The sequence below is a fragment of the Charadrius vociferus genome, unplaced genomic scaffold, assembly GCF_000708025.1.
Source record: "Charadrius vociferus isolate BGI_N301 unplaced genomic scaffold, ASM70802v2 scaffold44, whole genome shotgun sequence".
Classification (NCBI taxonomy): domain Eukaryota; kingdom Metazoa; phylum Chordata; class Aves; order Charadriiformes; family Charadriidae; genus Charadrius; species Charadrius vociferus.
Window position 1 is genome coordinate 584,349 of NW_009648253.1, and position 26,297 is coordinate 610,645.

A 26,297-nucleotide genomic window follows, 5' to 3' on the forward strand; every position below is an offset into this window, starting at 1 on the left:
CCTCCCTTTAAGTATTTGTAAGTATTAATAAGATCCCCCCTCAATCTTCTTTTCTCTAGACTAAAGAGACCCAAGTCCCTCAGCCTTTCCTCATAAGAAAGGTGCTCCAGTCCCCTAATCATCTTTGTTGCCCTTTGCTGGACCCTCTCCAGCAGTTCCCTGTCTTTCTTGAACTGGGGAGCCCAGAACTGGACACAGTACTCCAGATGCGGTCTCACCAGGGCAGAGTAGAGGGGGAGGATGACCTCCCTCGACCTGCTGGCCACACTCTTCTTGATGCACCCCAGGATGCCATTCGCCTTCTTGGCCGCCAGGGCACATTGCTGGCTCATGGTCATCCTGTTGTCCACCAGGACTCCCAGGTCCCTCTCCACAGAGCTGCTCTCCAGGAGGTCAGCCCCCAACCTGTACTGGTGCATGGGGTTATTCCTCCCCAGGTGCAGTACCCTACACTTACCCTTGTTGAACTTCATAAGGTTTCTTTCTGCCCAACTCTCCAGCCTGGCGAGGTCACGCTGTAAGGCAGCACAGCCTTCTGGCGTGTCAGCCACTCCTCCCAGTTTTGTGTCATCAGCAAACTTGCTGATGGTACACTCTATCCCTTCATCCAGATCATTGATGAATATGTTGAACAAAACTGGGCCCAGTACTGACCCCTGAGGGACACCACTTGTTACTAACCTCCAACTAGACTCTGCGCCACTAACCACAACCCTCTGAGCTCTATCTGTGAGCCAGTTCTCAATCCACCTCACCGTCCATTCATCTAAGCCACACTTCCTAAGCTTTCCTGTGAGGATGATGTGGGAGACAGTGTCGAAAGCCTTGCCAAAGTCAAGGTAGACAACATCCACTGCCCTCCCCTCATCCACCCATCTAGTTACTTTGTCATAGAAGGCTATCAGATTAGTCAGACATGACTTCCCCTTGGTGAATCCATGTTGACTACTTCTGATAATCTTCTTTTCATCCAGGTGCTTTGAGATGACTCCCAGAACAAGCTGCTCCATCATCTTCCCAGGGATGGAGGTGAGGCTGACCGGCCTGTAGTTTCCCGGGTCATCCTTCCTGCCCTTTTTGAAGACTGGAGTGACATTGGCTATCCTCCAGTCCTCAGGCACCTCACCTGTCCTCCAGGACCTTTCAAAGATAATGGAGAGAGGCCCAGCAATGACTTCCCCCAGCTCCCTCAGCACCCGAGGGTGCATCCCATCAGGCCCCATGGATTTATGTATATCCAATTTATCTAACTGATCTTTAACGTGCTCCTTGTCAACCAAGGGATAGTCTTGTTTCCCCCAGACTTTCTCTGTTACCTGCAAAGTCGGGGTCTCACAAGGACTGGCCCGAACAGTGAAGACAGAAGCAAAGAAGGCATTTAGCAACTCCGCCTTCTCTGCATCATCCGTCACCACAGCACCTGTCTCATTCAACAACGGGCCCACATTTTCCCTAGTTTTCCTTTTGTCTCCTATATACTTAAAGAAACCCTTCCTGTTGGCCTTGACATCCCTCGCCAGGTTCAATTCCAAGGCTGCCTTGGCTTTCCTTGTTTCCTCCCTGCATACCCTGACAGCATTCTTGTATTCCTCCCAAGCAGTCAGCCCCTTCTTCCACCTATTGTAAACTCCCTTCTTCCACCTGAGCCTTTTCAGAAGGTCCCTGCTCAGCCATGCAGGTCTCCTTCTTCCCTTGCCTGATTTCTTTCTCTTTGGGATGCACTGATCCTGAGCTTGGAGGAGGTGACGCTTAAATAGCAGCCAGCTCTCTAGAGCCCCCTTACCCTCTAGAGCCCTTTCCCATGGGATTTGCCCAAGCAATTCTTTGAAACGATCAAATTTAGCCCTCCTGAAGTTTAGGGTTTCAACTCTACTTATCATTTTGTCTATACTGCACTTAATCCTGAACTCTGTCTTCTCATGATCGCTGCAGCCCAGTCTGTCCCCAATCTTTACATTCTCCACCAGTCCGTCTTTGTTTGTCAGTACCAGGTCCACTAGAGCACCAGGTCCTTGTAGGGTCCTCTACCACCTGAGTCAAAAAGTTGTCATCAATGCACTAGAGGAACCTCCTGGACTGCACATGCCCGGCTGTGTGGCCTTCCCAGCAGATATCAGGGTAGTTGAAGTCCCCCATGAGAATCAAGGCCTGTGATTGTGAGGTGATTCTCACCTGTCTGTAGAAGGCCTCATCAACTACCCCATCCCGATCAGGTGGCCTGTAATAGACACCCACAACTGTGTCTCTCATATTACCCTGCCCCTTGATCCTTGCCCACAAGCTCTCAACTTGCTCTTCATCTGCTCCCAGGGAGAGCTAAAGAGCAACTCCACCACCTCGCCCTGCCGGCCTATCCTTCCTAAAAAGAACATAGCCCTCCATGACAGTGTTCCAGTCATGTGAGCGATCCCACCATGTCTCAGTAATTGCACTGAGATCATGGTCCTGTGACCACACACAGATTTCTAACTCCTCCTGTTTATTCCCCATGCTACACGCACTGGTGTACAGGCATTTCAGAAAAGCCAATGAGTGTGTAGTTTTTGCCCTTGAGGAGTGGTGGGCCTTCTGATTCTCAAAAATACTAGCACTTGGCCCCACAGTTGCTGAGCTACTATGCCCAGGTGCCTCTCTAGCGAGCCCAGTTACATGCCCATCCCCCTTCAAATCTAGTTTAAAGCTCTCCCAATGAGCCCTGCTAACTCTGCTCCAAGAACCATTTTCCCCCTGCGATACAGGCTTTTCCCATCTGCTGCCAGCAGGCCTGGTGTTCTGTAAATCAGGCCATGATTGAAGAACCCAAAACCCTGTCTGTGGCACCAAGTTCTGAGCCAGTCATTGACCTGCTGTCTCTTCCTGTTAACCCCCTCATTGTCCCCTGCAACAGGAGGGACAGAAGAAAACAAGACTTGGGCTCCCGATCCCTTAACTAGTCATCCTAGGGCCCTGAAATCCTTCCTCATTGCTCTTGGCGTTCTTCTTACTACATCATCTCTGCCTATCTGAAACAGTAAAAGAGGATAACAATCTGATTGCTGCACCAGGGACGGAAGCTTCCTCTTAACGCTATCCCACTATTCACTCTATCCCAGCTGAAACTAGGACAATCTTTTCCCTGGCTATGCTGCTGAGGGCTCTGCTGGACCTTCAAAACTCATTGAGCTTCAGGTATGTGTTTTCCCTCAGTTGTATGCATAGAACTGATATCCAGAGAACAGGTAAGAGCACTGGTGACCTTTATGTTCAGGCTAACAGCATCACCTAATATATCTGGAATGTTCCTTTTTCATGAACAAACTTTAATGATTGTATTGTTTTAGGAAAGAAAGTGATCAAAAAAAGCCTGGCCTAAGAAAGTATAGTCATGTTCTGCATATGATTCATCATCAAATTGTATTTTGAAGGCAAATAACAATAGCTGGTGCATAATCATTCATTGCAAGTGAATATCTGTGTGTATGTGTACATATATATATCAATATATAATGTATATCAGTTAAAGAAATAAAGATTATTGTGATAGGAGAGTTTAGAAGACTGATAATTCAGACCACCTTCAAACTTTAAAACAAGCATCCACTAAATTCATTTATTAGCAATGCTTTTCCTGCTAATGGTCAGTTCTTAACACATTATTACTCACTGCATCTACAAAACCATTAATCTTTAGCAATTATATACCAAAATATCTGTGAGTATAATACCAGTAGGTTTTAGTTAGTGACGGCAGCGGTCCTCAATGGTTTAGCTGTCAAGATTGGTCCAGTTAGGCCTCCTAAGCTCTGATTTTCCATTATATGCCTGAAGTTCTTTCTCTATTTCTTCTCTTCCAGAGTAAAGGTTTCAGCTGTTCCTGGTGCTGCCCATCTTGCCTTTGATTTTGCTGACTTATAATATCTTGCATCTATCTTGCTCTCTGTCTTTCAACTCCTTGTCTTCCTGGCTGCCTCCCACACACAACTAGACACATTCGCCCCTTTAGTGGTCACAACACTCACAAGTCTACATAAAATGCCTACATAAAATGCACACATAAATCACAAGTGTCACAAACACCTGCATTGGCTAGAGTAAGTTCAAAGGGTTCTAGTAAATCACAGATGATTTTTGCTTTTTTAGACTTTTTTCTCTGAAATATTCTTATGGCCAGTCTGTATTCACACATTCATCCCAGTCAGCAGCCCCTATGGGGGAGACCTGAAGTTATAGTCATTTCCCCTTCAGAGATTCCCACAGTGTTTAGCAGATTCTGGATGGATTTCTTGCTCCCAGGGTACTGGGTTACAGTTCCCTCTTAGGGAATTGTGTCGCAGCAAATAAGCCCTACTTTGTCATTCATGTTTTCAAGTCATATGATCACACCTTCCATATACAGGGCATTAAATTACATAGTTGTGGTAAAAATATTCTCTGTGTGTATATAGATAATTATAATAGATGACTCAGGTAAGATCCTCATTATCAGATAATTAATAGCAATAGCTAATGGAAATAGTAAATATTAAATTTATTGGGACAATAACCATCCAAGAGTGCTGAAGAGCTAGAAGCTGATGAACTTAATGCAAATGGAAAAAAAAAATATTAGGTTTAATTAAGATTTGTATGGAGAAACTTTGGATGCTTGTTCTCATTTCTGGAGTCAATATGCTCTGTGTGAAAAAGAAAGTAGCAGTGGTCAAAAACATGGAGAGGAGAGGCAAATGAGAAAAGAAACTTGTTTGCATCTTAATTTTACCCATTTTATCCATAGTTGGGTGTAGCCATATGTACATGTCCTTGATGTGAGACATTAGCTTTTTTTACAGGTGCTGAAGCAAGCAATTACCAAAACAACTCTGCTTTTCCTATTCCTTTTCAGGTATAGGCCTAAATTCTCTCTGACTAAAATCCCACATGTACGGGGTATTCATCATAGGATTAGGTGGAATCAGATGAGCACACTGGCTGTAATCACACATTCACACCTGAATCTGGTCAGGTAAACTAGGCTGAAAATCCTTAAAAGAATGAAGGCTGCTATGGACAAAGAAACCCAAAGTGATTTCATCTGTTTTCAATTAAAGCTGAGATTGCCGATTGTGACATAAAATATACTGAAAGTACAAATTGTTTAATGACCATTGAAACTGTACCTTGAGGAAGAGATTGAGAATAGCAAGAATTGTCATCTGGAGGGTCTATGCCTGAACACCCCATATTTTCATGAGTAATTTTTTTTCTTATCTTACTAATTCTATGTTTATAATTGAATGACTGAGACTTTTCAAAGTATGCCACTGAAGTATCGTATCCAGCATTTAGTGAGTTCAGTAGTTGTATTGTTAAATTCCTGCCTAGTTAATAGTAAAACTGGTAAAACACTAAATAGAGAAACATACAAATTAAATAAAAAGAGATACAGTATCTGACTTCCAATCTGGCCCTCCAGATAATTTAAAAAAAAATAATAATAATAATTCAAACCTGTGAAAAGAGATAGAACAAAACCAAAACCATAAATCTAAACTTGTCCTTCACAATGAAAATGTTTTCTCACATCTGTGCTTTCCACCTTACTGGCAAATAACTCTGTAGTGAGAGCCAGAGAGACTCCCATTTGGTATAGTTTTAGCAGTTTTTCAGGTTTCATTCACCCAGATAACATGTTTCAGTGGTTCCTTTTCAAACAACAACAATAACAAAGAACCTCTTTATGCCCCAGTTATGAGACACACCATCTGTTAAATAACAAAGTTCTCAGGCTCTGTGAACACTTGCCGTATCCAGTGACCCTCAAAATTTCTCATATTTTTTCCTCTGGTGGGGTAGCATAGCTGCTGGATGTACAACAGAGCAATGGGAGTCATATGGAGATATCAGTTCCACCTTTAATGTTTGCTTTCCACCCTGTTTGCAAAGCACATTTCGATTTCTCTCCTATGAGAAACTTCTATCTTGAAAGTAAATTGAGCACACTTGACTGTAAGATTGTTCTAAAGGCATGCAAAATAACTGTATGGCTTGACATTTCTCAGTGTCTGTTTACCCCAAACAGGTTGTTCTGAAGATTTATCTTCTCTCTTTCACGGTTCATCATAATGGGATTAGTATGCATTATGTTATATGTATAGTTATTCTATATCCTACTATCTATATATATGAAAATAATATGTAATATATGATTATATATTATATGTTTAATTATTATGCATGCATGTTATACTATACACTACAGAGTACTGGAAGGAGATTTTGAGAGCGGGACCCTGGAGTTGTTCATGACCTACAGCATGATTGCGCATGCAGACATGGAACAGTATTCAATGATCAGCTGCTTCTGCCCCATCTTATGGTTCTAATTTAGGTTAAAACAGAAAAAAATAGAAGGCAGGAAAAAGAAGCCTTAAGTACTACATCTTTTACCCTTGAAAACCATCCAAGTCAGAGCCTTTTTCCATGTAACTTAAGTTAGCGGCAAGATGTAAGATTTAGAAAAAAATCTTATTTTGTTTACAGATAGAGGCATATTCTACTGCTAATGTTATTTTAGTATTTCTTTGGACATTTTAGTAAAAAATTTCATATTTTTCATGATAATTGTTGTTTCTAATACTAAGTGCTCATAAAATCATGAATCATGTGTGCCCAGAAATCATGACATCTGTGTAAAAAATATAAATGGACTTTTTTGTTTGTTTGTTTTATTCCCAGTGTTTGAAACTTTGTACTTTCAAGATTTTTTTAATACAGCTTCAATGACTCAAGTCTTAACACAGCTGTTATGTTCTTTTTTCATAACATTGAGGTCTTGAGAGAACAGCATCACTCCAAGATAAGAAGATTGAAAAACACCAAATACTACATTAAGTGTTTAATGACATTAATGCCGCATATAACAGGATAGTATATGTTTCATATGCAATTAAGACAAATTAAGTTATTAACATCTAGTGTTGTGTTCTTCATTCACTACATGTGAAATATTTCCTTATAGATAATTTTACATACATACATACATTTTACATACCTATTTTTAAGCTTTTAATTTATTTTTTTTAAGAAGTGCTGCAACTAGCTTCAAAGATGTTATTTTTCCAGAAAAACAGGTAGTATTAAAATGAGAAAGCCTTCTTAGTAAAAGATTTACTTTTAATTCTAAATGGTATGTATTTCCACTGAGAATTGTTAACAGTGGGAGATATGAAGTATCTAGGGTCTCAAAAGAATCTTAGAAACACCTATACCATGCAGGCTAACTTCTTTGCCATGTTTGAAGCTGTCATGCTACTCTCCTCTGCAGTTACTTCCAATTACATAAAAGAAAGTTGTTTTTCCAATGCAAGTTTTTTTCCCTTCAGATGTGCAATCAGCGGCAATGTTTCCATGCTATAGCTGCCTTTTTATTCCTACCTCTTTTGCTTTACACACTGTGCCATCTTGCATTAGGAATTCACCTTGAAATCCTTTTTCAAATTTTCTAAATAGAGTTCAGCATTTTTCATGTATGAAGGAGGAAAAGAAAGGATTTCTTAATTACATCAGCAAAACATTTCTTCTTGTCAAATATTTTCCTTTTTTTTTTTTTTTTTTTGTTTTTTCTTTTCCTGGAAACACATAGGAATAAATTTACCTGACAATTAACAATAATCTGGATCTAGTTTGTATGTTAATGAACATAACTATATGGAGCTATAGGAACTCGCACTTTGCCTGTTAGCTATATTAATTCTAACAGCTATAAAAACTTCACCTTGGATGTTAATGAAGGCTTTATTAACAATGACTTTGTCAAGAAGTATTTTTCCTTGTTCAAAATAAAATATTTTTCCTTATTTATTTGTTTTTACTTGTCTAGGAAAAAGACTTTTTGAGCAGAAGAAGGGGTTTTCCTCAGATTTCCCCTATTTCCACTATTTTTTTTCTAGTAAAGTAATCCTTAGAATTTTATCCACCACCACCCCACCCCCACCCGCCAAAGATAGATTCTCCACGGTTTTGCTCCCTTTATAAAAGAGAAGCTTCTTGATTTTTGTCTGGGCTGAGGCACATTTTATGCACACACTGAATATTTCTGCACATAAGATGTAAATTGAGGAGTGCATAATTTACCTAAAATCAAAGAGGCTGATAGCATTTTTTATGGGTAATACATTGTGTGCAACATCTGCCAGGCTCCTTACCATCACACTGCAGTTCTCCACAACAGTTTATGAGAAGAAAAAGAAATTTTATGGGTGGAAAAGCTATCCAGAGTAGGACAGTGTAATTACCTCACTGGGGATTTAACTAGGACAGCAGGCTAAAAAACTCCTGTAAAGGTGCCACATTATCTTTAACAACTACATGTGGCCAGATCTGCAATACAATTTTCTGAAAGACTAACAGTTTGTTGGAAAGACTGAACCACTAGAACTGCTGAAACAACATTTGGGTGCTCTTTGTGGTTTCTCAATACACAGCTCAATAAACACAATGCTAAGATCTTGGATGTTTCCTGTAGGTTATATACTTATATTGTTATGGGATAAAAATACTTTGACACGGGGGAAGCAGACTGAGAGAAAGTCATATGCATATCTTCCTCTTTTATCAGTACTCACCACAAGATAGCAGGGACAGATTTGACTTTGTAGGCTTGCACCTACGCAGTGCACACTGTGCTTAGCCATAGCCTGTAAAAGATCTTTTGATTTGTGCTAATTAATGCCAAATAAAACAATAGAAGGAAGTGCAACATTTTTTTCATGTAGATTACTGTGTGACATTGGCACAGATCCAAAGGCCTGTAATTATTCAACATTCGTACAGCAATTGCTGCAAAATGTTAACTGTTGAGGTTAAGAAAGCAGAAGCAGTATGTCGACTTTTGGTAGTCAAAACCTTTCCTTTGTGCCCCAAATCAATATTTATGATCATCAATTAGATGTAATGTGATAAACAGGCATTTTAAAGATCAGAAACAGTATTTTTCCTCTGTATGGTGCTGTGGGGTTGGCATTATGACTCTAAAGGTACAGGATTTTGGGAAATGTGACCATCTGGATACCTTTTCACATCTGCCTTGTTTCATTTATTGGTTCATGCAGGTTTGTCCAAACAAACAAAAAAACCCACAACCCTCTAGCAGTATTTTGGAAACCTTATTGATGAAGATTTTAAGGTACTGATATATAAGAGCATTTTTCATGGAAGCCATTAATTTTTCATTGATTTCATTGCATAAAGAAAATAGTCAGAACAACGTGGTAATTAAATGGATTGGTATGTGTCATTTTTCACATGTTTTTTCAAAGTTCAAAGTTACCACAAAGTGGTAACTAATCGGATTATTAATGGTTGGAATTTTTAAGTAGAAATGGAAGCATTTATTTTTTTTAATGTCTGAGAGTTTCTCTTTTTGATTTTTTATTATTGTAAGCCTAGAGTATTGAGGAAATCATAGTTTGATCCAGATAAGTTGAAATGAGATATAGCAATCCAGCTACTGTATGTTTGCTACGTAATGGTCCATTAACATCTATAAGTTACAAATTAATTCATGTATTTTTTGCATCTGCAGTATTTTCTCCTTATGTTATTTGCCATTATAACTTGATATACCAACTGCCCACATCCATCCCTTTTCTTATTTTATAGATTTCATTGCATGTGTTCCATAAATTACTATTTCATACACAAGAGCCTAGTTTTAAATGAACACATTAATATAAGAACGAAGTTTTAATAATAGTGATATAGGGTTTTTTATCAAAAAATGGTAATGTACCTTTCCTTCCCTCCTAGATAAATTGTGTTTATATAACTTGAGTGACTCAAGTATATATATGAAGTATGTAGTCTCTTGGTACTATAGAAATGGTGTTAAGGTGACTGCATATTTTCCTGTGAATTTTAAAAGGGTTATTGCATACATTTTGCTAGCACCTATGCAACTACATCAATAAACAGTTTTTAAAATCCCATCTAAGATACCCTGTGGAGGGCACTAAATGCTGGGGGAACACAAGAGAGATCTCTGCTTTCACTGTGAATTGTTCAGTTTTATGCGCATTGAGAGACCGTGTGTAGAGATATATAACAGCATTTTATGCACGGAAGTGCTGCAGAGCTAGAAAAAGCAAGTGTGGGAGTTTATAATGGCTTTTGTCCCATGGTGACGGAATGTTGCCTTTATTTGACCCTAGAGCCCAGTACTTCTCTTGTATTTCATATAGACATTTGTACAAGATAAAATGCTGTAAAATCCTACCAAACTTTGTGTTTGCTTTGTATCCATGTGTATGATCATAATTCTGGAAAACCAAAGTATGTGCTATGCTAAATTCTGAATCTGTTGAAGGCAATTGAAAGGTACCTTACTATCTTCAACATAGTCTCCCATCCCAGCAATCTCAAATTCCGTTATATTACATACATATTACACATACATATATACCATGGCAACAGAGCATAATCTGACTTTGAAATTGAAAACAAAATTTAAAGTTTCAATCCATAGAAATAAAGATCAACACTTAATCATAAATTTATTTAAATGTATTGTATTTAAATGGCTTTATAATTGCATTGGGAGAGTATATATTTTTCTTTTTTTTAGTTGCAAATATTCCTTGCTGTCTATAATAACATTTTGTCCTGAGTGTGGTCAAATAAAATTAATAATTTTTCATACCATTCTTAGCTCAAAGTAAATGATACAGAAAGTAAAAATATCATTAACTGGTAGTTTATTTACTTTGCTTTTGTTGTTATTTTACACTTTTCTTGTTAAGGTCTGAAAAGTGTAATTTCAAAAGATTAAAAACAAAAAGCATGGAGAGATGGAAACCAGATAGTATCATTTCTATCAAATTCTCAGATAAAAACAGTTATACTCCCATAGAACTTTTTAACTTTTTATGAGTTCCTAAATTCACTTTTTCTGTCTAACTGCCTTTAATCCAGAGCTTTGGTCTTACTGCCAGGTTACTGTCAACAAAATGAGTTTGTGATGGCTACAACTAAAGCTTCATTTGGATAACACTAAGGTGAAAATTCACCATCATAGATGAGGTTCTAGCAAGAGTTTATTCACTACCCCAATTGTCATTGACTCTCCCCTTTAGATTGTGGGGGAACAGCATACATTGCCCTTCATACCATGTCACTCGGTTCATCTTAGTATCCCATATGGATTCAATTGTAAAGAAAAGCCTCTAGCATAAGGTATCATGGGCAAGGGTGAATTACTCTTTGCACCCCTTCCTGTGAAGAATATCCTATGTGTTGAGAAGGCTGAATCTAACCACTGATGAACAAAATACCATGATTGCATTACAATGGTGATTCATAGATTTCAGAGAGAGGGGGACCTTAAATTATGTATACAATGAGGCAATATTACTTATAGTAAGCAAAGTGATACAGTGGAATGAAAAAAAATCACATGTTCAGCTTCATTTTATTCATTAACCTAAATTTATATTAACTAATTTACATATACTCCTTTCTCACTCTAGCTGCTTCCAGTCTTCAATTAGCTTAATTTAACCAGAAATCTCTAGATAGGTCATAGCTCTCAGGTTTAATAAAAAATGAGCGAAACAGGCTTAATAGTAATTCATAAGTTACCAATGTTCTTTGGAGTAATACATACATTATTTAGTTCTGAGTGATGCGCTACACATTTAACCATATGTAGGCAACTAATTGTACTACATATAATGTCCCTGTATGAGTATCTTTCAAGATACGGGACAGTTAGTCACTTAACTCACTGAATTGCTCACCAAAACAAAAACCAGCTCCTGGATATTGATTGTTCATATTAACAGTTTTAACGACACGAGAATACTGCATAGAATAAACTAGAAAATCCCAAATCACTTTTACTGTTCCTTAAACTGCTCTAAATGAAGATAAAGAGATAAAGGGACAATTTCTATAAAGTACGTTTTAAAGTGTTTTGAAATAACTACTTTATTTATTCAGTCACTGAGGATATTCTGTATTTGACACTTGCTGCCCATACTTTCAGTCGAAGTTAAAGGTGCCTCCATTCTGAAAATAAGATCCTCTCCCTTTTATCTCTTTTAATAACTTGTTTTACACTAGTAACAAACAGTATACAAACCCACTAAAGAGATATGACTATAGAACTAAATTAGAAAAAACAAGGAAATGTAATATACTCCAGAGTGTATTATCCAGATTAGCTTAAAAACGATGTTCTTTCTTCAGAATTTTGCTTCCTTCTTTCCCCAATATTTGATTGCATTAGACTTTCTTCTAGGCAAATAAATCAAACTGAGATATTGAAAACCTGGGGAGGGGAAATGTTGGTATTCTAAGGGAAGACAAGGATAGAGACAAAAAAAAAAAAAAAAAAGAAGTAACAAGAAAATCTGAAAACAAATGAAAAGGCTGAATTTTCCTGTGAGTCAATAAACTAAGCATGTTAAAAATATTCTAGCACAATATGTGGCTTCAATACAAATGAGAACTTTTTTGAAAGAAAAATATCCATGATATATTTGATTATTTTTGCAAAATACATATAGTAAACATTATTTCAGCAAAAATGATAGAAGTGTTTTTTTGAAACCATTTTCAGAAGTCAAAAGTTTTCAACAACTTGAAGACCTTTTGTGGAATCCCAGTGAACTGTGTATAAAAATAGACAGTAATACACAGGATTCTTTTAGACTACAAACTCAGTTTTCAAAACATAACTTTGAAAATAGTAAGTGTTGTACCACTGAAATCATCACATTGTACAACTGAACTGGTATGTGTTTCTAAGATAACTGATGAAAACATTTGGGGTACAAATTTAATTTTTATTATATTTTAATCCTGTATAAAAGGGATTTACTTTTTACCTAAAACATATTCAGAATTCAAATGCTTTAATTTTGTAAGAGGAGCTAAGAATTCCAGAAATTTAAAATTACATATTTTGATTGATCCTGCTAGTTGCCACACAATTCAGAACTTAAAGAGAAGATAATATTATTAAAGAGTTTTCCAAAACTCTAAAAGCTAGAATGGCTCCATTTGCCATTAACTTAAATTATTTCTCCTGTTATTAAAACATTGGGACATAGAAATACCAGAAAAGAAGTGGATCCCTTTAACACCTATGTTTTCTTCCAAGGATTTTTTAAAAACAGTTCTAGCCACTAACTCTCACAGTTCAAACAGTTCATTCAGAAAACATGAAAAAAGATTTTTCTTCTCAGTTGGAAAACTGAAGTAATTGGCTTATAAGGCATCAGAGAAGGTCATTACTTTAGGCCTAGTGACTACCATCACTGCTTCAGGTCTAGTGACCCAGAGAAGGTCATCAGTAGAACCAAAAACCAGTTCACATAATCATATCCTAAATTAGATATCGGAAATACAAATTGATTCTTGTCTCCAATTAATATATCTTCATACTTTTCATTTTTACACACTTCTTCTAATCAATCATAAATGTCTATCTTGTAGCCGGGGGCCCAAAACTGAACATAGTACTTGAGGTGCGACCTCATTAGTGGCAAGTACAGGAGGATGATCACTTCCCTATTCCTGCTCACCACACTGTTCCTGATACAGGCCAGGATGCTATTGGCCTTCTTGGACACCTGGGCATTCGGTTGGCACACATGCAGCTTGGATGTCTACCAATATGCCCAGGTCCTTTTCTGCTGAGCGCTCTTCCCCATGCGCTGCCTAGTGTTGTTGTGACCCAAGTGCAGCACCTAACACTTGGCCTTGTTGAACCTCATAACATTGGCCTTGGCCTATTAATCCAGCCTTCCTACCTTCAAGCACATCAACACTCCCGTGCAACTTGGTGTCATCCGCAAGCTTACTGAGGTTGCACTCAATCACCTCATCCAGGTCATTAATAAAGATATGAAAGAGAACCAGCTCCAAATCTGAGCCCTGAGGAACACTACTTGTGACCAGCCACCAACTGAATTTAAATCCATTCACCACCACTCTTTGGGTCCAGACATCCAGCCAGATTTTTGCCCAGCAAAAAGTACACCCATTCAAGCCATGAGAAACGAGTTTCTCCAGGAGAATGCTGTGGAAACCAGTGTCAAAGGCTTTACTAAAGACCAGGTAAAAAACATTGACAGTTTTTCCCTCATCCACTAAGCGGGTCACCTTATCACAGAAGGCGATCAGGTTAATCAAGCAGGGCATGCCTTTCATGAGCCCTTGCTGACTGGGCCTGATCACCTGCTTGATCTGCCTGTGCCACGTAATGGCACTGAAGATGATCTATTCCATAACTTTCCCTGGTACTGAGGTCATACTGGCAGGCCTGTAGTTCCCTGGATCCTTCTTCCAGCCCTTCTTCTGGATGGGCATCACATTTGCTAACCGCCAGTCAACTGGGACCTTCACAGTTAGCCAGGACTACTGATAAATGATGGAAAGTCGCTTGGAGAGCACTTCAGCTTCACCGGTTATTTATGTGGTTAGAAGCGTATTACAGAGCAATCAAAAGTCAAAGCCTGTATTTGTAAACCAAAATACAAAGAAAGATGGCAAAGCTAGAAAATGACTAGCTATTGATGTTGTCATTGAGAAAAGATGTTTCATACATAAAACCAAGTACTCTTATTAGGAAAAAAAATAATTTATGTCATGTAAAGGCATGTGCAGGCATATCAGCTTTTATGTCAGGCATCCATGTATCAATAGTAAATGCACCAGTACTTCATATAGCACTGGAGGATCCATTAAATTCAACCTAGCCGTATCACTCAATCCTTTCATAGACTGGCTAAGTTTGGTGTTGAAACATTTCCCATTGTTCCCCCACTTTTCTTAAATTCTCACATAGTTTTCTGACTGCACTTATAGTTAGAAATTTTCTAGGGTTTAACATAGATTCATAAATACTCATGGTTAATGTAAATTTCTTGCCCTTGTGCCATTATTACAATTTCACAGGAGGTCGCTCTTCTCAAGTGACCATCTCCTAATTTTTACGTCTATGGAAAGCAATTGCATCTCCTCCTCTGAGACTTTGGTTTGCTTGGATGAAAAGAAAAAAAAACAAGCTGTCATCCACAAGGGAGGCACTCCTTCTAATGTTCCTGTGCCCTTTCCTCTGCGTCCATTCCACCTGTAATTAATCCTTCCTGAAAGCATAGTATATATATAACTGTATACAATGCTCTATACAAGGTTTAAGCAATGTCTGGCACAAAATTAGTATTTCCCAGTCATTAACAAAAAAGCTCTTCCCTGTACATCTTGTATTTTCCTTTTGCATGGCTTCATCAAAGTGATAGATTGTCACATAGTCATCAAAACAGGAGACAGGCAAAGTCCTACAAAACAAGCACTGTCAATGCATCTGTTTTAGCCTTTAGTGGTGCCAGGAATGTGCTATGAAGTGTTATAAAACAAATATAAAAACTGTTGTTTCTATAGGTAGACCAGATGTACAAAATCTTACTTTTATTTTTGTGACAGTATGGTTTGGTGATTAATAGAAGCATCATAAAATAATGCTGACAATGCTTTGTTTTCTCTTAGCAATAGCACATGAGTGTGTGCACATGCATACGAGTCAGGGAAGAAAGAAAGATGAGGCAAATGATTTAACCATTAAGTTAAAACATCTGATAAATGAAATTGTAACAATGACCTAAAGCTATTTCTTTAGAGCTAGCTTCTATTATAAGAGTCAATTCGACTCAGCTCTTCAAATGTACAAATTCCTTACCTTCCATAGTTTTTTTAATTTTTAAGTGAACACTACATTATTTATTAATTTCATTGCAATAGTAATATAAAGAATAATACTATTCTAGTGTATTTAGTACACGGCAAAGGGAGTTGAGAATGTCCAGAACCAGAACCAAGCAAATATTTTGAATCTATATTCTGAAAGTCAGCAGCAAGAGCAAAAACTGCGGAAAATACTGGTAGAATCTGAACTGGAAGAATAACGTTCAGTCAGAAATAAAGAATAAAATGTGCCTAAGGATAAAATAGGCTTCCTTTTAATGGGAAAAAAAATCCTTCCTGCGGGTACTTTTTACCACTTTAAAAGAGTTAAGTTTAGGCATTGTTTTATCTACATTTGGTATTTTTTTTCAGCTAAAGTGATGATGCCAGTTTTGTGAGTAAACAAACAAAAAGGAAAGACAGAAAGATAAACAACTTTAAGAAACAAAACTTTCCCAGGGAAAAATCTGTCCTGGACATCGTTTACCACATCACAGAAAGCACACAGAATTCCATGGGCTGATGAGGCTCTAAAGAGCATCCTTAAAATTCAGACCTTTAGAATGCAAAACACCTTCACTTTTTCCATAAGCACCAACCAAACTACTAATGGAACCGAATATAACACAACTGTTTCAGTTGGAAAGGATATGTTTTCACATTGTGCTATGCTGGGCTACAGGTAGAGATGATGTGTATTAAATAAATAAAAAATTAGTGCCACAGTATAAATATTTGATACAGTAAATATTGATACAGTAAATATTTGATACAGAAAAAGTTCATAAATTCACTATGTATTGACATTAAATATATATGTACTCATTTGAAGTAAAACGAACCAGTTTTCTGTTTAGTAATTTTACTTTTCAGTTAAGCGTCTTCTAACTAACAGCATATTGTTAAGACATTCTTCACTCCTAAAGTGATGAGACCTGATTGTTTATACTTTATGTCAAGGAATGGTAAGAAGAGAGGCTCTTGCTTATATTTATTGCTATAACAAGCAAGGTCAGCTAACTTTGTTATTTGCCCCGTTGGAGGGTCGGAAGCAGAAAAGCATAGAGGAGTCTCACCTGTGGGGAAAAGCAGACAGAACAGGAGACCCAAACCTGACCTATGGTGTATTTCATCCCATCTGCGTCATGCTCAATACAAAAGCTGAGAGATCAAAGGGTCATCCCTCTTTTTTCAGTAGCCAGCATCCGAGGAGGATGCTGTCTGTTCGTCTGGCTTTGATTTCAATCCCTGCATTCCTGAATCCAGATCCAGAATCCAGTACCTGTCCATCACTGAGTCCAGTCTGAGACTTTCCCAATTTCTGCCAGTGATGTGTTCATCATCCTGGGAAATTGATACAGATTGTATATATTCTATATATTTCATTATTTTCTTTTTATTATTTTATTAATATTTCATTAAAACAGTTTAGTTTCTTTTAATCTCGTAAATCTCTTTCTCTCTCTTCATATTCTACCTGAAGGGAGATGTTCTCCTTCTCTGAAAGGAGAGAGGTCAGACAGCATCTGTCGTTCGTTTCAGTGGTCAGTCCAGTCCAAACCATGACAATACATAATGGCATTGCAAACAGTGGAGAAAGTAAACTTGAAAACATTCAAAGTTACTGTTATTTTTTTTAATACTTACATGTTAGAAGCATAAAGAAATATTAGTACTTTACTTGTCTTTTTCAAAATTTGCCTATGCCACAAACAAATACTTTTTTTTTTTTTTATGTTACGTTAGAGACAAAACACAAGTTTATATTGATACACAATCTATTTCTATTTTTTAGGTTTTCTGAAAAAGCAGCACGCTTTTTAGCAGGGCACAGTACCAAGGAAAAATGTCAAATTATTTGTATTTGTAACAGTAAGGACAATCACTGAAGCAGTATCAAGCACTTAAAATCACTCTTTCTGTATACTGTTTTATTAAATGATTTAAAAATGACTCATGTAACTTAAATTCTCCATTAAAAAAAGGCACTTGTGTTGCTCTCTAAAGTTTCCAGCTGCAAGATATGATTGCAACATGATTTGTTACATGAAGCAAAATAATTGATCAAACCTACAGAGTTCCACAGAGCTATCAGTCACACAAACATCTGAGCAGGAAAAAGCCCCACAAATTCACAAGGTATAAAATATGCCTGCACCTTGGTGTGAGATGAACAAAGTACTGATAAAAAAAGTTGCAAACAGAACTATATATTAAAAAAAAATAAAAAAGGTAAAGGAAAAATCTTTTTTTCTCCATAACAAATAATATCTGAAGGCTTTAGAGAAGACATCTAACAAAAAGGATACGGTTGAAATCAGGCATATCTAAAAATTATGTAGAATCATCACTTGTCAGTTTACATTAACAAAAAATAAAAATTTCTGGCAATCAGCAGAAAACACACCAGAGTAATTCAGGGTTCTAATGACATCTGCAATTTTAAGTGGTTACGAGTGCACATAGTGTTTTAAATTCATGTTAAGATCTATACTCACTCCATCATTTCCCACAGACTTGGGAGGGTTATTAGGAAATGTCTAGAGCACAGAATGGCTGAGGTTGGAAGAGACCTCTGGAGGTCATCTGGTTCAACTCCCACATGCTTAAACAAGGCCACCTAGAGCTGATTGCCTGGGACCATGTCCAAACAGCTTCTGAATACCTCCAAGGATGGAGCGTCCACAAGCTCCAGGGGCAACCTGTGCCAGTGCTTGGTCACCCTTACAGTAAAAAAAGTGTTTCTTGATGTCCAGTCAGAGCCTCCTGTGTTTCAGTTTGTGTCCATTGCCTCTGGTCCTGTTACTGGGCACCCCTGAAAAGAGCCTGGCTTCCATCCTCTTTGCACCCTCCCTTCAGGTATTTATCTACATTGATAAGACCCCATGGAGCCTTCTCTTCTCCAGGCTGAACAGTCCCAGTTCTCTCCACCTTTCCTCATAGGAAAGATGCTCCTTAATCATCTTCATGGCCCTTTGTTGGACTCTCTGTGTTATATCCATGTCTCTCCTGTACTGGTAAGCCTAGAACCGGACGCAGAACTCCAGGTGTGGCCACACCAGTGCTGAGCAGAGGGAAAGGATCACCTCCCTCAATCTGCTCGCAACATTCCTGCTAATGCAGCCTTGGATACCATTAGCCTTCCTTGCAGCAAAGACACACTGCTGGCTCATGCTCAACTTGGTGCCTACCAGGCCCCCAGGGCATTTCTAGGAAGCTGCTTTTCAGCTGGGTTACTCCCAGCATGTCCTGGTGTGTAGGGTTGTTCCTTCCCAGGTACAGGACTTTGCACTTCCCTTTGTTGAACTGCATGAGGTTCAGAATGGCAGAAAGGGCACTATAAGTAATACATGTAGTTGGCATTCCTCAAAGAAGAGAGGTGTGCATTCAGAAGAGCTATCTATTAACTGTTTCTACCAGCAGAAGTACCTGATCTGCAAAGTACAAATTGCATTAAGTGGCGTACGGAACTATTATATCTTTATTAGTGAGTCGCCAGTCATCAATATTGGTATCAATGCAACAAGTCAAATATCCCTCAAGAAAACCCTCAGACACTATTAATGGTGTTGGCAGAACAATATACTTGTATGGGTAGAGATGTTGTAGTGAATAACACCAACGTACATATTAGAAGGCTTTGTACTTTGCCATTTCCTGGCAAAAGTATTGTGTTCTGCCTGCTGATGTCACCAGGAGATAGAATATTGCAAGGTTAAGGCCTAAATTTATACCTATTTAAAACGCATTTCTTACAGCTTCAGTATTCATTCTGGCCCTGACTCTGTGTGTGGAAGTGCCCTCAAACACTGGCAACCTTCAAGGTCTCCTTAATTTAGCAGACTTGCAACCTTGTCAAAGTCCTCTTTCATTTTCCAAGTGCCTATCTTTCATTTTCATAATTGGTAATACAGAGGAGACTAAATGCAAAGTCAGGAAATTAATTTAGATATGATGTCCCGATCTGCATTTCTTTAATTCAGGCTGATGTACTCAATTATGAGTCACTTTCAATGATATTGGTCCAGAAGTGTGCAACTAAGGAAGCCAAATGCTGAATCTCAGGAAGAAATAATTTGATCTGCCAAAACAATAGAAGCCATTCTGAAGGGTTTATATTCAGGTGTAATGTTCAGTCATATAAAGAACCAAATTGGTATATATATACATAAATCCCAATCTATGGCAAGAAAGTGAAGTACAGAACAAATTTTAAACATGTAATTATAAGCCTGGATAACAAGAGCTTAGTGTTATGTGAAAAATAAAGAACTGTCTTGACTTAGAGCCCTAATTGGGATGAAAAAGTAGCTTTTTCCTTTTACCTTTAATACTTCATGTCCTGGGAAAATAAAAAGAGTCAGTATCCTGTCCTGAAGGATGCTTAAGCACAGAGATGTTTCAGAATACGAAGTCTCTTCCAGAAAAGGTGCTTCCATAGTCCCTCCTCTTCTTGAACAAGGATGCTCTGAGCCTGGTCCTTCACTCCATTCCCAAAAAAGGGGGCTGATCTCACCTGTCTCAACAAAGCTCGCCTAATTGGACTTATCTGCAGAATTCCTCTGGCTTTGTCAGGGTCTACGTCTTTTTCCCTTGTTCTGCTGGGCTATCCTGGTTCCACCAGATGTTGTATCTGCTGCTCACCATTCCTTGTTCTGATCTTACAGTGTGCTTGTTCTCATTTTCCTGTATGCAGTTTGTGCAACTATACCACAACTCTCTGGTTTTTCCCTTTGTGGTTGCATCTTACTTCATATATTTAGAGAGAGATATGCATACTGTGATAGAAAATGCTTGCCACACTAGTCATGCTATTTGTACCCTTACAACATGACAAAATGCCTATGGAAGTTGCTGGTTATGCCAGGTTAGTATGCTTATGTCTGGATTCAAGGCAAGTAAATATTAATTATACTTTCCTTAATTTTTTTCTCCTTCATGGATACAACAGGACCCTGCTTTGGCTACAAGATTTTACCATTAGATTTCATTGATTATTGCCCTTGATGTTCTCTCTTTTATCTTTTTTCTCTTTTTTGGTATGAAAATTCTGTTGAAATTTGTTAAAAAATGTATTTATTTTTAGAATTTTTAAGACAGGAAAGTGTTTCAATAGACTATATTAAACAGTTATTTATGTGCATATTGGATGCACTTTAGTTTCCTTTCTTAAATATTTTTTTAAAGTAACCATAAAATAGATCTGATGGGCAATACATTTTTTCACGAATTATTATGTAGTCAGCAGAGGAAAAAAGATGAACTTGTGTATAGTTTATAAATTGGATAGGAAAAAGGCAGATTCATCAGTTAATTTATTAAATATTAATAATTCTACCAGTTGAACATGATAATATAATTCGGGATAATTGTAAAGTTACTTATTCAAGGCAAAAAATCCTGAAGTACACCCTTATGATGAAGTAACCAAACAAATAAAATAAATGCCCAGGACGACAAGAAACTAAATATAATTCTATACCTGATAGACTGTAAGCAAGGTGAATGAACATGAAATGTTTGCTGATAAGAGATGGCTTTCTAAAGCTCCGTTATTCTGGAACTCGCCCTTATAAGAAAAACACTTATATGATTTGTCCTAGGTAGAATGTTATCTAACTTAAAAAAAAAAAAAAAACAACCAAAAAACCAAAACCAGACAAACAAAAAAACCCCACAAACCCCAAAACAACAAACAAATCAAACACCAAACCAAAACCACCAAAAAAACACTTCAGGGTAAAGAATGAGGTTTCTGAATCAAAAATCTGAGACTGGAGTTTCCAACTTAACAAAATCTAAAGAGAGGGAAAAAAAAAAAAAAAGAAAAGAAAAGAAAAAAACCACTGTGTTAGCTCTGAAGTTCATGCAAGCACATTAAGAGGATGAAATTCAGCCCTTGTCCTATGCAGCCCCTGTTGTTCATTTTCAGTGCCTGAAATCTGTGACAGATAGGCATTAATTTCTGAGGAATGCTCATATGGCAACTGCTAAAATGGTAGATCCCTTACTCTTGTGTTTATGCTAATCACATTTAGTGGGGTTAGCAATCACATTGATTTCCCATATGTAATAAGAGTGTAGTTCTACATTCCTAGTTAAAGTTTATTGAGCAGGCAGGATATTAGAAGTCAGAACTGATTAATTCAGGGTATAAACAGTCACCTCTTTTTTTTTTTTTTCTGCACAGTCTTATCTTCCAAGCACTTCACTACATATCCCTATTAGTGCTCTCATTTCTGATGACACTTGTTTCTTTTACTTTACTTTGTGAGTTTTCACCTTTATATTAAAGAACACATTAAGTACTCATTGCTCAGTCTTGATACAGGCCATTTGAGTCAGATTGAACTCAATAGTTCAATGATAGGCCCTTAAATGGACTACAAGTCTGGCTAGAGCAGGCAGACCTTGTCATATGGCTTCCAGTTCACACCATTAGTGAAAGCTTTCAAAATATACAATTACATATATAATTAAAAAAAATAATATGGTCAATGTTCTATAGACACAAATGTTGGGTTTCTTTTACACTAGAGATAAAGGGGACACTTACTCTTTCTTTGTATCTATTTTAAGGTCAAGAGCAGCAAGGGAGTAGCCTATAACTTGGGTAAGCCCATTTCAGGTTCCTTGGGGAAAAATTTTTAACTAAATGGAAAGCACATTTTTAGCTATCGCAATCTAAGCAGAAGTACCTTCTAATGTCCTCCTTGCTCAATAAACTTCTACTAGAAATGTAACAGTCTATTCTTATTATTACTTATGGGAAATCAAGGCAATTTCTAACTCTATGACATGCTATTGCCATACCCACAGGAGTAAAGGATCTGCCATCATGGCAGTTGCCATATGAGCACTCATTAGAATTACTAATTTGTCACAGAATTGGAGTGGGAATGAACACCTGGAGTGTGACTTGATAATGATAGAGCTCTATTCCAATAATGAGCCTGCTGCCTTAATGTAAGTATTTTTCATAACTTCAGGTAGTTTAAAAAGAAATCATTCTCTGTCAGGGCTGAAAACATAGATATTTATGTTTTTTCAAGTTTATTTTATGTATACATACATATTACACATATAAAAGAAGGTATCTTACTGCTTCAAGATAATAGTGAAACAAAAGAAAGAGCACAGGAAGTCTTACATGGGTTTGCTTCCTTGTAAATAAGGGCAAATCTGCCCCACGGCAATTGTTTTTATCCATAAGAGAAAAATAAAAGACACAATTAAGCTAAAGACTATTTAATATAAAGACAAAGCAAAAGTACAAAACATTTTGACAGACTCCAGAGAAAGGTTCAGGTGCAATAGGACATGATATTCTGGTCCTCTCACAGGCCAGAAGGTCTCCTTCCTTGTGCACGATGTCTGATGCAGCATTTTAAACAGGCTAGGGCAGTGTAGTAACCATCCTGACACCTAAATAAATTAGGCTTCTTGATTTCTGCTTTCCTTCAACTATTCTTGAAATATCTTCCTTCCTTGGACCAACCTAAAGGCTGTTTAACTCCATCTTACAGCTATACTTGAAATCCCATAGTATTTTATTGTAATCTCATACTTAATGTGACTCTGTCCAGCTATATGAACAACTTTTTTCTTTAAGACTGTATAGATCCTGCTTTCTGTACATGCTACCTTGCAGCAAAATGTCTCTCGCTTGGTGTTTTTGCATTTCATGTTCTGGTTTCGCTAGGAGAATCTATTGGCTGTTGCCAAATATTACTGTAATCCCATTCCTATTCCCTTTTATGGGATTCGTCCCACTCATGTCAGACAACTGAATTTCTTCATGGCAGTCAGTGGCTAAGTAAAAGGATTATCTCAGGCTACTTCTTCAAGATGGATGGATTTTATTCTCCTCTGACTTGAGAGATCAAGAAATGCATCTTCTTTTTCTAAGGATGCAGCTATAATTTCTGTTGAATAAACAGTAAAGGTGATATGGCAAATAAACAAAGCTTATAGTGGCAGGAGGAAAAAAATATGATTAAAACAACAACAACAAAAGGCTGAAGCATTTATTTACACACTGTAAAAGATATCATAGACAGGTGTGCCTTGTGGGATGTTACAATGGAGAAACAAAACAGTGGCTACTTATTATATGGCTTACAAACCTAAACATCCCGAGCTGCTCTCTCCGCAGCACTAAGAACAGAGTTTAGATTTTGCAAGTTAAATCTCTAGATGGCACTTGGGATATTTTCTGGTATCTTCAAATCCTTCCAGTTACAGCTTGTGATTCTTTGTGTTCAATGAATAGGTCTATCCTTTACACTATCCAACTCCCCAAAAGCTCTATTCTGTTGATTGTCTTTAAAACCATACACTTCCCCAAGGCATCCTAGAATGGTAGGATCATTTTTTAATTCCTATTTACCCAGGTTGAATCTTGTACATGTTATGAAGGAGATCATACCTGTATAATGACGTTTTTCACTGAGTTCTCTTCAGTCTTGAGTACAGGATTTCTGAGTGCTTGAACATTTATGATGTCAGTGAAGGAACTGGTGATATTCGTTTAAAAGCAAAAGCCAATCCATGATTTATCATGCCAGTAGAGTCACTAGGGTAGAGATAAGAACTACACCACTTATACTGTGTTTTCACGTACTGAGCATTTATCCATCCCACAGTTGCCATCTTCTTTCCAAATAATCATGCCTGCCTAATGTCTTTTTTTCAGCCTAACAATGGTTGTACATTTACATAACTGCATTCCCATGAAGTGTTGACTCTAGTTCCCTGTCATTTTTACATCAGATACAGATGTAAATCCATTGAATTACTTCTGTTTTGTGTGAATTAGTACTTTTTCTAACATGGAATGTTATACCAGAGGGGCTGAAATTCCAGCAGGACTACAGTGCTTCACTCAGATGTGTACCATCATGTTTTAACACATGGTAGGGTGCAAGAAGGGTTGTGTTATATTTATTTAAAAAACAAAACTCAAAAAAAAAACCCTAAATCCCCAAATAACTATCTGTTTAATCCAGAGTATTTGCTTTCTAAAATTTGTGTGTCTTCCAAAAACTCTGAGGAAATCTATGAAACAATATTGTTTTATAATTAATCTCTGCATTCAGAATTACTTTTTAAGAGAAAAAAATAAAATAACAAGTTCCCTATCTTGAGGGAAATCCTGTAGGAATAAGTAACATAATTTAGCCAGTAGGAAAATCTAGTATCTCAGATGAGATATGAGGAGTTCAATTTTTGCCTACCAAAATGAAACTAACTCTCCTTATGAACAAAAAGAATCGCCAGGAGAAAAGTTCTATTTTTAGTTCATTTTTAACCCAGAATTACGGGCAGTTGCTGTGATGATGGCAAGTCCCTCCCACTAAAAATCAGAAGGGAAATAATGAAAGGAGATTATTAGTACCACCAACCATGCTTGTTTGAGGCGATGTCAGAGCATAAACTGTTAAGAAGCATGTTTCTCCCTTGAAAATCTACTCAAGCTGTCAGGAAATACAAAGCACCACGGTCTAAGAACCATCTCTGTGATGAAACAAAGTAAGACAGATGAACTTAAAGACTTATTTGGTAGAGAAATATGAGTCAGTGCACTCTCTATAAATATTGCTGGCTGGTTTAGGGTGGGGTTTTTTTGTTTTATTTTTTAAAATATAAGCTAGAATTACTTACGGGCAAACGCAGTGTCAATAAAAACAGAATAGCATGTTAAAGCTATCACATAATTGCTGCTATATGAAGAAGTTAGAAAGTTGGTGAACAGAACGCAATTCAGAAGTTCAGCACACAGCGTGTGAGGTTTGGGGTTTTTTTGGAGGGGGAGGGAGGTTCTGTCTCCTCCTCACATCAGAGCTTCCAGCTCTTTTTATGAGATTTAACTTTATTAAGTGAACTGAGTCTGTAGTCCTGCTGAGACCAAAGTCCTCTTTGATGTAAAAATGTTACAACACAGAAATCATTACGGTTTTTAGGAGAAAGGGGATGCAAGGATTTGGGGATTACTGTTCTGGACACTCCCACTTCCGATTCCTCAGCTCTTTGTGATGTCTTAGTAACTCAGTAAACATTCCTGTGCATTTCTGTTGTAGCTTTTCCTGAGTTCACAACCCCAAAGAATTCTTCCATCCCTGGAGTAAAACTTTAAGGTACTTAAAAGGACAGGTGATAACTGACCCTTCTCTTGTAAAAAAAAAATGAAACCTGCAGAGTTGGAAAGAAATTGTAAAAGCATATTTTTCCACACTCCTAATAAATCAAAAGTACTTCATTGTAGCAGATGTCGACATCACTCATCCTAATTAGACTTCTGTAACAATAATTGTAAGCGAATCAATAAATGCATAAGAAGAGTTAGATGAATTCACTTAATGAGCTCTTTGCAGTCTTTTTAGTAAGAGAAAGGCTAGAAAATTCAGAAGATGCATTCTGATGCATTTCTATATTAAATATCTATGCATTGATATGTATTCCAATAACAAAGACCCAGTTAGAGGCCTTTGGAGCTTTTCCTCTAAAACTAACCTGCATTGATCAGTCTTTGATATAAATGAGCTATTACGAGATAAAGAATACATTTAAGTGTCTGTGGAGGTCTTCTTGAATCT